Genomic DNA, 15,574 nt, shown 5'->3' on the forward strand with positions numbered 1-15,574 from the left:
GCAGAGATAAATGTGGACATGGCGGGCTTAAACAGAGACATGTTCAGCAGGACCCAGAGGGAGTCGGGGAGGGCTTCCTGGAGGAGGGAGAGTGGCTGACCGCAGGGCCCGTGTTCCTTCCTGTGGCTGCTTCTCTGGCTGTACAAGCCATACATTGTCAGCTCGTTTCTTGATCTCCTAATGTAAATGGGCCAAGATCATTAGCAACAGTTACAATCTAGTTTCAACCAGCACGGTTCCTTTGATCACCATTCTGTGCCGAGTGAGAATGGACACACAAGTGGCTTGGTCCCTGCATTGACAGAAGGGCAGATGAAAACATCCATGTGAAGGATTGCAACCGCCACATCACAACAGGCTTTACTAGATTATATGTGACTGTCCCCCTGTAGCTGGATGCTTCGGTCATTTCCCGCTGCCCATTTTTATATGGAACCAACACCGAAGTTCGTATATCCTTCTTCACTTATCTGGGACAAATTCCTGGACCTGCAATTACTGGAGCAAACAACATGGAGATTTGTAAGGTGTGAGGTTCATTATGATAATAACAGCTGCAAACACTCTCTAGCACTTTCCGAGAGTCAGGCACTCTTCTTAGTCCTTTATATAAACTTGTGTGATCCTTTTAATTATCACGACAAGGTACACGCTAGTAATATCCCGTTGTATAGAGGAGGGCAGTGGGGCATGGCGCCATTGAGTAATTTGTCCTCAGCCGCCTGATGGAGAGTAGCAGAGCTGCTTTATGACCCCAGGCCCCTGAACACTGTGCCATGTCCCCTGGGGACTGTGGGCTTTCCATCTTTGTCATTTAGATGGAGATGCCTAAACAACATGTACTATTGTGTATTGCGTGTTTTAAAATTTTATAGGTACAGAGGGTGCCGAAAACATGTATACACATTTTAAGAAAGGAAAAAACTGTATTAAAATTACGCTCATGGGAACCACTTTGAGCACCTCTTGTAATTGCCGAAGTCAAACGTGACTTGTGTTCATCTTTTGTTATCGGTTATATTGAGTAGTACAATTTTAATACAGTTTCCCTTTTTAAAAATATGTATACATTTTTTGGCACCCTCTGTATATGGTAGTATATTGAATTTTGTCTTCTGTGCTTACTTTTCTCGCTTAGTGTCATGGGTTTAAGATTTATCCACGTTCTTACATTGGCTTTAGTTCATTCATTTAAGCTGCCATAAAAAGCTTCTATTACATGAATATCTTCTATTGAATGGACATAGCCCTGTTCAGACAGTTACCATCATCCTGTTAATGTACATTCTTTGCAGTCTCCTCCGTTATGACAAAGTACCGGTCACTCTCTGTGGCTGGCTCCTTGTGCACACATGGGGCTACTCTGAGTGGAACTGCTGGGCAGGAGGGCTGGCGTGCACCCCACTTCCCAGATGCTGCCACCGTGGGTGCCCCAGGCAGTGTGCACGCCCAGCAGCCTTGGGTGACACTTCCTGACTCTCCACACCCCTGCTGACACTTGGTATGTATTACCAGGCCTTTGCATTTCTGCCAGTTCGAAGTTCGTAAGGCCCAACACTTTCGAATGTTATCAGCCATTCAGGCTTCCTTGTCTGTGAATTACCTGAAAGGGTTGCAGTCCTTTGTCCATACGTGAGTTGCAAATACCTTTTCCTGGTCTGTGACTTGCCTTTTCCCTCTGTTTATGGTGACACTCACTGTTTTTAATGTGAATTATGCGTTATTCTGATTTTAAAAGAAGTACATATTCACTAAGGATGTTTTGCAAAATACAGGAAAGTATACAAAAGAAAACAGTAACCTAAACCCCATGATGATGACAGTAACAACCTCTCCACTGATGTGTAGTGACACCTCCCGAGCTCTGGGCCCGTCCCAGACATTTTCTCGCCTAGTTGTTGTCCCCGCCGAGCAAGGGGATGGTGTCCACTTCACAGGTGAAACAGACAGGCTCCGGAAGTCAGGTACCCACCTGGCCGCCTCAGCCGGGACTAGACACCAGGCAGGGCCGGCCTCGGAGCTGAAGTTCTTCCCATGTGCTACACTGCCTTAGGGATGGTTCTACTTTTAATGCATTTTCTCCAGCTTCTTACTGTGGTAAAATATACATAACAGAAACTTTACCATCTTAACCCTTTTTAAGTGCACAGTTCAGTGGTCGTAAGTGCATTCACTGTGCTGTATGACCACCACCATCATCCATCTCCAGCTCTTTTCATCTTGCAAAACTGAAACTCGACCCATTAAACACTGACTCCCCCACTTTTCTCCCTCAGCCTCTGGCAACCTCCTTTCTACTTTGTCTCTGTAAATGTGACTACTCCAGGGACCTCTTATCAGTGAAATTAAGCAGTATTTGGCCTTTTGTGACTGGCTCATTTCACTGAGCATGATGTCTTCAAGGTTCATCCCTGTTGGAGCAGGTGCCAAATGTCCTTCCTTTTTAAGTCTAATAGTGCATTGTATATATAGACCATATTTTGCTTATCTACTCATCCACTGGTGGGTAGATCCTTGGGTTGCTTCCAGGTTTTAGCTGTTGTGAATAATATTGCCCGAATGTGGGTGTGCAAACATCATGCTTTCTTTTTACATAGTGGAGGTAACACTGTATATACCGGGGGTGCCAAAAAATGGATACAAGTGGACACTGGTCAGCGTTGCTCAAGCAGCAGTTTGCTGTAATCAGAAGTGTTTAGATGCTGATGGTCACCACTTTGAGCACCTCTTGTAATTGCAGAAGTCAAACGTGACTTGTGTTCATCGTTTGTTATCGGTATATATTGAGTATGACAACTTTAATAGTTTTTTCTTTCTTAAAATGTGTATACATTTTTTTTGGCACCCTCGGTAGAATCATGCGTCTTTCTTTTTTTCCCCTTAACATTAAATCGCACCATGTCTTCCAAACATCATTTAAAATGTCTGTATGACATTCCTTCGAGTCCCTTATTTTTAAGTATTTACAGGTTTTTCCAGCTTTTGCCATTGTAATTTACTCTGCTGTGAACACTTCGTGTATAAATCTATATCCACATTTTGGATTATTTCCTAAAGAAGAAAGTCCAAGAAGTAAAAGAACTGGGGTCTAAGGATAGAAATACTTTTATTGACCTTGAAAGCAGCCCCATGTTTTTAAAGTATTTTTTCTACTGGGTTCCTCATACGAAATTGCCATTTTTAGAGTCATAAATGATTGAATATTGACAGTTTCATGTGGTTTAAGGTAATATTTGTAGAAGTCATTTATGTCCATTATACACAACTTAGAAGATACCAATAATTTTAAAGAGAATTAAAGTCACACCTAAGGACAGCCAGTGTTCACATTTTTGTACATTTACTGCCAATCCTCTTTACTGTACACACATCCTTTGGGGTGGGGTCAAGGGCAGACCGTATGGGCTGTTGAATTTGGGGGTTGTGGGGAGATTTCCCGACCCTTAAAAGATTCTTTTTTTTAACAAATATTTCTTGTTTGTCTCAAAGTGATATATGCCCACGTAGAAATACAATTGAATTGTGGCCAAGCCGAGACCACTTGACCAACTGCTCAGCGCATCCCCCACGCCCCCCCACCCCAGCCCTGCAGCCCTGCCCCCCACAGCACCCACAGCACCCACAGCACCCACCGCCATCTGTTGCTCTCCCCCTGGGAGCCTCCTGATGCTCAGCGTTCACCCCCCTTCCACCTCTTACATGATCGCTCTTAGGCACTGTCGCCTGACTGGCTGAGATGACAGGCGGATTGGCTTCCTTATTCCAGCTTCCCGGCCTCTCTTCCAGGCTCCCCTGGCACGGCCTCTGCTGTCGCCGCCTTCTCACTTACTCAGATGTCGGTGCCATTTTCCATGTTGTCTCCAACGTGGATTCCGTTGGATGAGTACCATCCATCCTCATGTGCGGGTTCATTCACTCTTTCCATCAACCAGCGTCTCCTGCGGGGCCACTGTGCACCCGGCACTGAACCAAACCGAAGGGTCCCTGCCTTCCAGGGCCTTGTCTTCCAGTGAGGGAGAGGGAGGAGGAATGAGAACATACATGTCAGATTCCAGCCTGTGCTACAGAGAAAAATAAAGCGGAGCAGAAGGACTCCCTGTCTAAGCAGGTAGCATTTGAGCCGGGACCCGGGACCCAGAGGAGGGGAGGGTGTGAACCCAGTGACGCCTGGGGGCCTGTCAGGGGACACAGCTGCAGACTTGGGGCAGGAGGAGTAGAGTCAGTGGTGTGGCTGCCGCAGGGCCAGTCAGGGAAGGGAGGGCTGGGCGGCCGTGTCGCCTGTGGTCTTGGCAATGACTTTGGGATGGCTTGGACTGCGTCACATGGAGAGGCAAGGAATGGTTTCGGGCTGAGGAGCGTGACCTGACTTACATTTTCAAAACATCATGGTGGCTGCTGGATGGAGAAGAGACTGTGGGGGCCGAGGACCCCAGCGGGGAGGCCGGCCACACACCAGGGGCGGGTGCTGCCAGCGTGGCACAGGTCCAGCTACATTTGGAAAGCGGGCAGACCGGCCTTGCTCATGCCCTACCTGTGCTGAGAGAGGATAGGCAGGCATGGCCCCAGGCTTCTTGGCTTTGAAGGAGGAGCAGAGTGAGGAGAAGTCTGCTGGGACAGGGCGGCTCGAGGGGTGTAGCCCATCCTGTCGCCGCACTTCAGGCGTCGTCCAGTTTTCTGCATTCTGATGATCGCAACGCATCTTCATTGGGCAAGTACACATCTGTGCCCAGACCCTTTTATATGTCCGACCGCAGCAGCTCTGTGCCAGAGATCACGAGGCAGGGCTCAAGCCTCCGCATGGCCGCCACCGTCCCCGATAGCGGGTCACCATGAGTGTCTCCGCCAACTTGGAAATGACCAGACCTCAGAGAACATTTCAAAAGCTTCGAACGCGGCCAGCTTGCTTCCCCATGCCCTCCGCAGTGCCAGGGGGAGCGCTTTGCCGAACACTGTTGCCAGGAGATTTTAGGGTGAACTGCAGTGTGAGTGAGGTGAGAAGTGTGCTCAGTTAGAGAGAGGAGCAGGTGCTGGGCTGGGTGGGACTAGGGCTGAGGACCAGGGACGCAGCAGTGACACCGCTGGGACCCACTGCAAGGCTCCCCCTGCTTCGCCGGGTCCGTGTGCAGCCGGTGGTGGAATTACCTGGTATCAGCCCCCGGCCTTGGCCTGGGGTGTGGCAAGACCTGGCTGAGAAGCCAGAACTTGGAGCCAAGGTGCATCTACTGGGCGGCCAGGGTGAGCAAGGGGCTTCCGGGCTGAAAGGACGGCAGGAAGCTGAGGGGTGTGAGGCCTCGGTGTGGGGCGACCACCAGCAGTTCAGGGTATGCGGGGGTTTCTGTTGTCCTGCTGACCTGCCGAGGGTTGGGGTGCTGGCAGGGGCAGAGCCGGGGCCCTGCGTCCCTTGCTTCAGACTTCAAGAGCCTCTCCCTGAGCCAAAGGAGAATCGCTGAGCCTCGTGAGCAGGGCCTGGGTGAGCTTCCTCCAGGGGGCTGCAGTAAGGATGCTGTGTCATCCTGACGCTTTCTGAAGTGTAATGCTGGGCTGCTGGTCGTCACAGAAGGCACACAAGTAACAGATAATAGGAAGAGTACATGCATCACCCTCAAGCTCATTACACATGACACCAGTCATCCTTTCCCTCTGGGAATGCCCGGGCGGCAAGTAATTAAAAGGAGATTATCACCGGGTGATTAAGGCGCCCGGTGCCTCTCCCATTAAAGATAGTTCCCGCAGATCGTTCCTAACCACGGGGAATCTGGTCTCAGAAAAGGAGCAGCTGGAATTGTACGCAGCTCACACGTTTCGTGAGGCCTCGGGTAGACTGCAGGTACCCCGAGAGGAAAGCTGCACCTGTGCATGACCCACTCTAGAGTGGGCACACTGCTAAATGTGTCCTCCCAACTTTAGTCCCCATGTGATGCCTGAGCTCTTTTCAGAATAGATGCTGTATTGTTTTCCGAGCCTGCTCTCTTGTCTCCTCCTCATTCCTCGGCTTCATTGGGCAGCACTGAAGACCAGCAGCGTTTCTCAAAGTGCCGGCCAGGGCTCAGTCTGCGGGCACCACGTTATTCTCTAGACGCTGCTCTTGGGTTTGAGAACCAGGCCCATCGTCCCAGAGGCCTGAGAGCTAATGGAAGACAAACATGACTTCAGTCTCTTCAGATGGGAGCAAGGAATTTGTCTCAGTAGCTTGGTTAAAAAGTAAAATAAGGGGGGGGGGAGAAAAAGGGGGCATGTCCTAGATGGCAGCACCAGCACCTTTTTCATAAGACTCCCACAAACTGGGTGAAAATAGTATCTGAATTTCTGTCCTCAGCACATACCTCTTTTTTGCTTCTGAGAAAAACATTTTATATTCAAATGCTACGTGCAAAATATAGAGTATCACCTTGTTTTTAGAAAATCATTCCTGTTTAACATTTGTTCGAAATCTTAAAGAGCAATTTCACTGTCTTCCACGAATATAAAAATAACACTCAGAGCAGAAATAGAATTTTTAAAAGACATAGTAAAAACCCATATAAAATCTTTCTACTTTATTACCATGGAAATAATGAAACTTTTTTTTTAACAAAACATCCTTGTTCAATGCAAAGGGATTATTTTGTCACATCCTAGCCAGTGGAGAGCCAATGAAAGCTTTCCTCCTTTGGTGTTTATAATATATGGTCTTTAAAGTCATCCGTGAGATGTTAAATAACTTGAAGATGGTTTTTTTTTCTAAGAAACAATTTAAGATTGTAGTTTTCAGCCAAAGAGGAGACCATAAAGCACGTCAAAATGTTTGTAATCTTTTATGAGCCTCTCATTTATATTAGCTGCCAACGGTGTTACATCGATTTATCGTTCTTTTTATTGTAAATATAATGATGTCCATGTATTTTTAATGACTGTGATAAAGCATGGGGAAGTCTCCTTTTCAGGAAAGGGCTCTAAGATTATTGGAAATAAATTAAGCAAATTATTAAGATATATCATTACTGTTATTTACTCTTGCTCCTGATGGCAAGAAGGCTAAGTCCACTTGATATAATTGCAGTGATTTTTAAAAATGTTTCCCTTAAATTTCACTCCCTTTCCACTTGCCAACGAAACGTTTATTGCCTGTTGTCCTGGAGACCACTGAGGTTGTGGCAGGTTGTGAAGGAGGACTCAGGCCGACTTGGCACTTGGGGTGGCCTTGGTGACAGGTCAGGGTGAGGGGACGTTGGGCCCTCCGTGCCTAAGCTGAGGCAAAGGAGTAAACTGAGCCACAGCCTGAATGTCGGCAGCAGCCCACCCGACAGGCCTGCAAGCATCACATGGCAGCCCCGCGGGGCCAGTCAGACTTCATGCGTCCACCCTCCCCTCCGGGCCTGTGAGTGTGGTGAGCTGGCTGCCCTGCAGGGAAGTAAAATTTGAAAGAGTAAATTTTTTCAAACCAAAACATTCCGTGGCCTTGGAGGGCAGGGACTAGGTCCCCTCCACCATTATGTCCCAGCCATGGCGGGCCCTCCGCCAGTCCCTAGGAAGCTGCTTTGGGAGCCCTATACAGTTCCTCTGAAAGGCCGCCTGAATTTGTCACTCCCTCCAGCATCCTCCAAATACTTTCCTAAGCACTCCCTCTGGACCCGGGGTTGGCATTACTTCTGTGGGACACTGTCTGTATGTTCCTAATCCACAGGCGGTGGCACAGACAGGCCAGGCTGGCCCCATTCATTTGGTCCCCCCAGAGCCATGACAGTCTCATGGACGGTCTAATTTAATTGGAATTTTGGGGTCAGTTAAGCACTGGAGGTGAGCTGTACCATTGATTGTACAAGGTCGTGACCATGTCAGGAAGCCAAGCGTCAACCCAAGAAGTCATTGTCCCAGATGAGTCTTGCAGAGAAAATCCAAAATACAGCCGGCGCTAGTATCTTGATTGTACCATGTACCTATGAGTCTGACGTGTAGGTGAGCGCTTTGTGTTCTGGCTTTAGGTGCCCCATTTGACTGGGAGAACCTTAACTGTCACCATGCAGCCAGTGTGATGTGTGCCAGCCCAGGGCCAGCCTGGGGTCCAGGCCGTGGGAGGACAGACAGGTAAGCACACACGGTCCCCCTTGGGGTGATGGCTGCTCCCGCAGAAATGGCTATGACCCCTCCTGAACAAGCCAGGAAGTGCCATCTCTTGGCTTTTACCGGGGCCTGAATCTGAATGGTCCCCGCTGAGACATTAGAGGAAGGAGCAAGTCAGCTACCTAGTGATTGCGCCTGACCAGTTACTGTCATCTTGTTGTCACCGCTGTCAGACCCCAGCATCCAGAGGATGGTGGTTACGCTTTGCATAAATTAACGGGTAATCTTACTAACAGCCCTGCAGGGTGTGGGTGCTGTCACTCTCCATACTTTGCGGATGAGGAAACTGAGGAGCAGATGGGCTACAGCACCTGTTTCCGGTCCCCCAGGAAGTGCCAGAGCTGGGATTTGAATCCCGACCAGCGCCAGGCCCATGCTCTCAGCTTCCTTCCTGTCAGATGGGAACCGGCCTCCTGGCCTTCCTGTAGGATTGTGGCTTAGACGAAGTTACTATGGAAAGAGCTTTGCAAGGTCTCAAACACAGCAAACCCCGCATGGAGGCAGTCATTACTCCATCCTGCATCCGTGAGTGTGTCTGCTGTTAAATGTGTAGTCATGATGTGATTACATGGTGGAATTTATTTGGGTGGAAGAATGTATTTTAATAGTTTCATAAATGGCTTCAGCCATGAGTTTATTGAGTCATTAAAAGGTCGGAGGGTGGCTTAAGTGTTTCCCTTTTATTTCCGAGCATTTTATGGCAGTGTTATGCCACCGCAGGATTTGGGAATTGGGTGTCTCCGAGAATGTCCTGCTACAACCCGTATGCCTGTGGAGCTGTGTGGTGGAAGTGAGCTCGGGGAAGCAGAGAAGGAGGCCCTAACTCGGCATGGTCAGGCAAAGATGGGCCCCTACGGCTCCCTGGTGACCTAGCACCGAGTCTGGATATGGGGAGATGGGCTTCGTGAGCGTAAGGATCAGCGTGTGCGCAGGCCCAGGTTATGGAAAGCCCCACGCTTTGGGCATGGCTGGAGCCTGGGTGGAGGCGAGGGAGAGAGGGAGCGGATTTGGGGGGGTGCCGGATGGAAAAGGGCTCTGGGAGGCACACTGAGGGCTGGGGCTGGGGTGGGGGTGTCCTCTCTGCTTGTCTGGTTGGGCATCTCAAAGTGTCAGCTTCTCCCGGGCAGGGGTTGGTCTCTGCTGTCCACTGCTCTATGCCCAGTGCCTGGGGCAGCGCCTAGCACATAGTAGGCTCACAGTCAATATTTGTGAGTTACCTACCACATTCCTAGTTTTAGCAGGCTCTTGTGTTCTTGTGTGTGTGGTAGGCGGCTGGAATCCGATAGGATGGGAAGAGCGTAGCTTTGAAGTCAGAACACCTGGAGCTCCATCATCAGCTTGCAGGGGAATAGCCTGGGGGCCACGGATGAGACCTGACCTCTCCAGCCAAGTCCCACTTACTTTATCTAAAAAATAGGGAGAACCACAGCTACCTTGAAAGGTAATGGGAAGATTAGAGAAATTTCTGTAACACTCCACCCAGCAGCTGGGTGAAAGAGGTACAGTGTAGGCTGGCTGCCAGCACCGGGCCTCAGTGTCGCCAGCACCGGGCCTCAGTGTCGCCAGCACCGGGCCTCAGCGCCGCCAGCACCGGGCCTCAGTGTCGCCAGCACCGGGCCTCAGCGTCGCCAACACCGGGTCTCAATAAGCCCCTGTTTCAGTTGACTGGAAGCTTGACTTGATTCTAGCCTATCCAAAGGAAGCTCTGGAATCTTCAGATTCACTTCATTCATTGGCACAGAAAGGATCCTTGCCTGGTAAGCGATCCCAAGTCTGGCCAGTGGTCATGACTCCAGGAACTCTGGAATTGTGCCTGGAATTCTGGTGTCACTCCCTCACTTCTGCAAACAGCATACTAGACTATTGATGCTACTTCATCTGTCCCTGAGATCCTGAGCCCTCCTGACAGACAAATGTCTACCGTTGGTGCGTGTGCGGGGCTCTCGGAGTTGCAGAAGTCAGTGTCTTGGTCTGGGGTAGGGTCTGTCCCCGTACGCGTGCACAGAGAGCTTCCATTTCATTTTCATCTGGATTCTTAACGTTTTATCTTCTTTTTTTTTTTTTGACAGGCAGTTTTGCTGCTGTTGTTATTTTTAGCATTCATTTATCCACTGTAAATACAAATGATACAATACAATTAATTTCTTTGCTAATCAAAATATTTGATCAAATGGAGCAATTTTTCAATTCTTAGAAGTAATTACACTGTTCTTTCAAAGGAAATGCAGGAATTCTTTACTGAGTATTTCTAATTAGGAGTTTTTGCTACCTGCTGTGTTCTTATTCTGTATGAAGTTTCAGGATTCTTTTTTCCTCCTATAAAGGAATCATGGGAACTACATAATTATTTCCCTAAATATTCAGAACAAAACTTAGTAGAAGAATCATGCAATCTGATTAGCTAATTATAACCTTCATAATAGTTACAAGAATACACTGATATATTTCCCGTCTGTCAGCTGGAATGGACCTTGCTAAACCAGCCACGGTGTCTAACCTGTTGCTCTCAGGCAGGTGACACCCGCAGGGCGAAGGTCCCAAAGTCCCCTTGCAAAGTGCCCGTCATCAAGGAAAGCTGATGGCCAAAAAAGCCATCCATGCTGACTAGCCTGCCTCTTTCCTCTGTACTCTGAGCTCATCCCCCTTCATTTCCTGCTATGTAACTAGAAATTCAGAACTGTCTCAGTCAGCTATTGCTATGTAACAAACAGCCACAAAAGCTGCAAACAATAAGCCTTTCTTCCACTTTCGCGTCTGTCAGGTGGCTGAGTGAGGCTGGCTCAGCTCTGGATGGCCTGACGGGAACGTCTCTGCCCCATGTGTCTCTTCCCCTCCCCCTGAACCAGTGCTATGGCCAAAGCACCGTTACCCTCATGGCAGAGGGCTTGCCCAGCCGTGCGAGTGCTGCTTAATTCTCTGGTCACATGTGCTTGCTGACCTTCCCTCGGCCACAGCAAGTCCTGCGGCTGATGGGGAAATATTCTCCTTCCCCCCCGCCCCCCGCAGCAGGGGAGCCCCACAGTCACATGGCAACTGTGTGGCTGCAGGGACAGTGGAAGAAATGGAGCCCTGAAGGCGACACACAAGGAAACAAATACTCGTGTGTGTGTCTCCACTTCTAACCCTGCCTGATTATTTGGCAATTCAACCCACGCCTCCTTATGATGTTCTCTCTTCTCCGTTATGTAGAGAAGTTGTTTAGGATACGATTGAGTGGAAAGTTGATTTTATAAGTCAGCCAAGACTGTGACTGGACGTAACCTGCTGTCAGGGCACTAGGAGTCTCTGCCCTGGAACCAGTCCCTTAATACAGCTGTTGAAATAAGAGTGCAGTGAAACTTCGCTGGACCAGTCCAGCCTCAGCCGAGTTCTGCTCTGCGTGGGTCAGGCGGAATTGGAGTGACTGGTGCCACTGCCCCCGGCTGAGCCCCAGCGCCGGGCTCTGTGCCTTCTTCACAGGCTGGTGTGAGGTGCTGAATGATGGCAGGTCTGGCCTGAGCTGATGGGGGCAGAACATGGGCTGGGGACCCAGCACTGTGCCTGCAGGGCTCTCCCCAGTTGTCAGCCGGCAGCCGTGGGCGCTGGGAGAAGCCGAGTTAGACTCAAAGACGGTATCAGAGGCACCAGGCTACAGGAGGGAGAGGAGCCTTGGAACCGGGGCAGAAAGTGAGCGCTTGAAATGAATTCTGCACAGGCCTCCACCCGTCTGCCTCCCTCTGACTCCCACCCGGGCTGCCTCCCTCTGACCCACAACTGGGCCACCTCCCTCTGACCCCCACACCCCGGCCGCCTCCCTCTGACCCCCACCCATTGGGGCAGCCACTGATGATTTACGCAATGGCAGGATTTGGAATCACAAGTGCCCACAGTAAAGCTGTGACTCGCTTTTTGGTAAATGAGATATGTGGATACATTTAAAACTGAGAAACACTCCATAAAAGTGAGGTGTGATTAGTCGGCTCTTTGATGGTTGTATACTTCATATATTGTGACATTGTTCCTTTTATATATTTTCCCAACCTGATGGTGGTGCAGTCACAAAGGGGACCGGGACTTTCCTTGTTGGCAGTGGTGCTCCATACTTCTCGGTGACCTTTAGAGGGACAATTGTTGGTAAAACAAGGTTCTATGACTACCCCTGAAAACAGAAGAGAAGATTCCTTCAAAACGTGTAAACAATTCTCTAATCGGGTCTGACCTATAGTACGTAAGATTCCTTTCTTTTCTTCTTTTTCTTTTTTTTTTTTTTTTAAGTAACCAGAACAGCCTTGCGTGCACACAGCTGTCAGAGGAGAGGATGCAGCCCCAGGGGAGTGGGCGAAGGGGCCTTGCCCCTGCCCCAAGTTCTTCTCTTCATGTTGGAGGGAGGGGTCACGCCTCTCCTGAGGGCACCTTTCCTGTAAAGTGTCATTAGCATTGGAAAGTGACATTTGCATCTGAAGACAGTGGTGTCTTTTCTGATTAGGAGAAACATTTCTTCTAGTTATAGAAAAAGCACTATTTTTCCCCATTCGGATATAATGATCACATGAGAAGTGCTGGGGACACAAAAGCGCCCGACCAAGAGCCATCTGTTCTTCCTGGCGTCTCCAGTCACTTGGAGCGAGGCTGGCGGTGGCTGAGTGGCTTTGCTAAAAAGCAGGATGGGACTCAGAATGTGGGCGCCTGGCAGACTCTGAGCCTGAATGCCCTTGATGGAAGCACCGCTGGGCCCTCTGGGCGGCGTGGGGTGGGAAGCAGTTGGGCCACGTCCTTTCTATGGGTCTGGGGACCTCAGGTCAGTGGCTCCTCCCTCGTGTACCTAGGTGATGGCAGTAGATGAGGCTGGGGTTATCGGTGGTCTTTGCTTTGTCTTTGTGCCCTTTTTGGAGCTTCTAAAAAGTGAACACGCCAAAATTTTGCAAGCAGCAAAGGAATGTCTCCAACTGGAGGCAAAACCACCTTCCTGAGAAGTCCTGCCACCCATGGTGCTGCCTCTGTTTCTCCTGGGAAAACACCTGCCTCAGTCTCCTGTCTCCCGCATTCCAGGCCAGGGGAGGGCGGGGAGGCCGGTGGCCTGGCCTCTGGCTGCCCTCTGGGTGTGGAGAGAAGCACTGAGTTTGCAGGCAGATGCCCTTCGTTGATTTCCTAACTCCCTGCATTTCTCAGACTCCGACCTGCAAGTCCATGGGCTGCTGAGTAAGGAGAGTCGCCTCTGGCCCTGGGTGCTGTGTCACTTTGCACATGCACGTCCTTTGCCTCCCAGGTCAGTCCGTTCCTCCTCCAGGAGGCCAGTGGTGCCCACAGCCCAGGTCCCTCTCCTCAGAGCACATGGCCCGTTGTAATCTCTGCTCACCTGTCAGGCTGGCCCTCGTCTCCCCCTTCCCTCGTGAGACTCCACCCGCCTGGGCAGAGACTTTGTTTAAGGATTACTTCTTCCCTCTGCCTTCCCAGTATCTAAAAAAGTGCCTGGCACATAGCGGGTGTTCCAGGGGGGTTTGTGAATGACACGGTAATAGGGGCGTGTATTGAGTGGTCATTCTCTGTGAGTGCACTATGTGTGTGTGTGTGTGTGTGTGTGTGTGTGTGTGTGTGTGTCACATGCCCACCACACGTGCTCCCCCACCCCCTCAGGGCTCTGGGATTCGGTGTGACCCAGGCGTCCCTCTGATCCCTACACAGATGGAAAGCGGGGCTAGAGTCACAGCCAGGACTGTCCAAGTCACATCTGTCAGGGTTCTGAGACCAGCCGCCCCTCAGCACCCCTCGCAGCCAGACTCTCCCTACCCTGAACCCCAGGACCTCTAACCCTCAGGGGAGCAAGGCTCCAGCTCAGGAGCCCCAGTCTTCTGCCTGCCTCTGCCCTCGCTTACCCCTCCATCCAGAGAACTAGTGTTGAGACTTGTGTGCATGTATAGAAGTGTGTGTGTGTACTTCAAAAAGATCATCCTCAGAGGAAAAGGATGGAGGGTGGAAGCAGAGAGACTGCTGCAGTAATCCGTACGCGACCGAGAGGTGACGATGGAGTGGTCATCTCCTGGATCCATACTGAAAGCATAGCCGTTAGGATTTGTGGGTAGTGTGCACGTGAGTGATAGAAGGCTATGGCACAGATGACCCCAGGCCCAAGCTACGGGAAGGAGTGTCCTTGCTGAGATGGAGACCTTGGGAGGCCTGTGTTTTGAAGTTGTTGAGTCAGGAGAGAAGGAAGCACCTTCCTTTGTGAAGTGTAAGTGTTCTGTCTTGCGTAGGAGGGACACCCTTACCCGGGGTGGTCTTTGAGTCAGCCCTACTGGTGTCTTCTCCTTCTGCAAAGCTGTCACCTGTAGGCCTCGGGATGTAACGGCCCAGCCACAGGACAGACCTGTTTAACTAACAGTTGGGTAGGCGTCCGCTGATTTGTTGGTGTGCTTCCAGACGTACGGTAGCTACACCATTCTGATTGTGTCACATTTGTGGCATTTTAATGTCTGGTGGGTCAGAAACTTCATTACTAGCCTTTTCCAAAAATTTTGTGGCAATTCTCCCATACTTATTTTTCTAATATCGACTTTAATATCAACATTATTCCCCCAAATATGCATTGAGATTTTTATCAGCATTTCATTAAATTGATAGTTTGAGAAAGATTTTGTCTTTTGAAAAGGAGTTGTCATATCCGGGAATATAGTACGTCTCTCCATTTATTCCAGTTTTGCTTTAATAACCTTCAATAGAATATGTAGATGTCTTTATCTTTACCTTTCCTATGAATTGTATCCCAAGGTACTCAATACCTTTGTATTTAATGTGAATGTGGATTTTTTTCACAATACAATATCTAACTAGTTATCATCACTATTTAAAAAATATTGCTTTGGTGTTGTGTTTTTTTTTTTTTGGCTTGAATACAGCCACTTTCTAATTGTATTGAGATTTTTCTAGTTGTAGACTCATATCCGCAAATAATGATAAATCTTGTTTTTCAACATTTATACTGTTTACTTCATCTTCTTATTTCAAAAGCTGGAGCCTCTAAAAACATAGAGCACGCCTATCTTGTTTCTGACTTTAATGGGAATGAGCTAATATTTTACCCACTTAATATGTTTGGAGACCACGTCTAACTCTCTCATTTAGGAAAAGAGTGTTATATCAGGTTGTTTACTTCTGTATTGTTTATGGATTTTAGTCTATTCTATGCCGTTTTATCAGGAATCGGTATTGAATTTTGGTAAATGCCTTTGTTGCCATCTGTTAACATGTGACTTTGGCTACTGTAAGGAATTGAGGGATTTGCTAATTCTTGAAGATTCTTCCCCTTAGAATTAACCTTAGTCGATCTTGGTGTGTCATTTTTTCAAGATGGTGCTAAATATTCCTAGTGGCTTTTCTTAAGTTTTTTCCTGCCTTTGCATTAATATCTATGAATTAGATTGGCTTATATTTTTATTTTCAGGTGTTTTCTTTATCATATTTTTATATTAGGTATTAGGGTAACCTACAATGAATTGGA

At 48.9% G+C, this 15,574-nt stretch overlaps 1 protein-coding gene across 2 annotated transcripts in view; it reads left to right on the forward strand.

The window, feature by feature from the left end:
- The window catches only part of EFCAB6 (EF-hand calcium binding domain 6), a 225,564-nt gene that overhangs the window by 185,225 nt on the left and 24,765 nt on the right, over positions 1-15,574 (forward strand). The window lies entirely within an intron of this gene.

The sequence above is a fragment of the Rhinolophus hipposideros genome, assembly GCF_964194185.1.
Source record: "Rhinolophus hipposideros genome assembly, chromosome: 9".
NCBI classification, from domain to species: Eukaryota; Metazoa; Chordata; class Mammalia; order Chiroptera; family Rhinolophidae; genus Rhinolophus; species Rhinolophus hipposideros.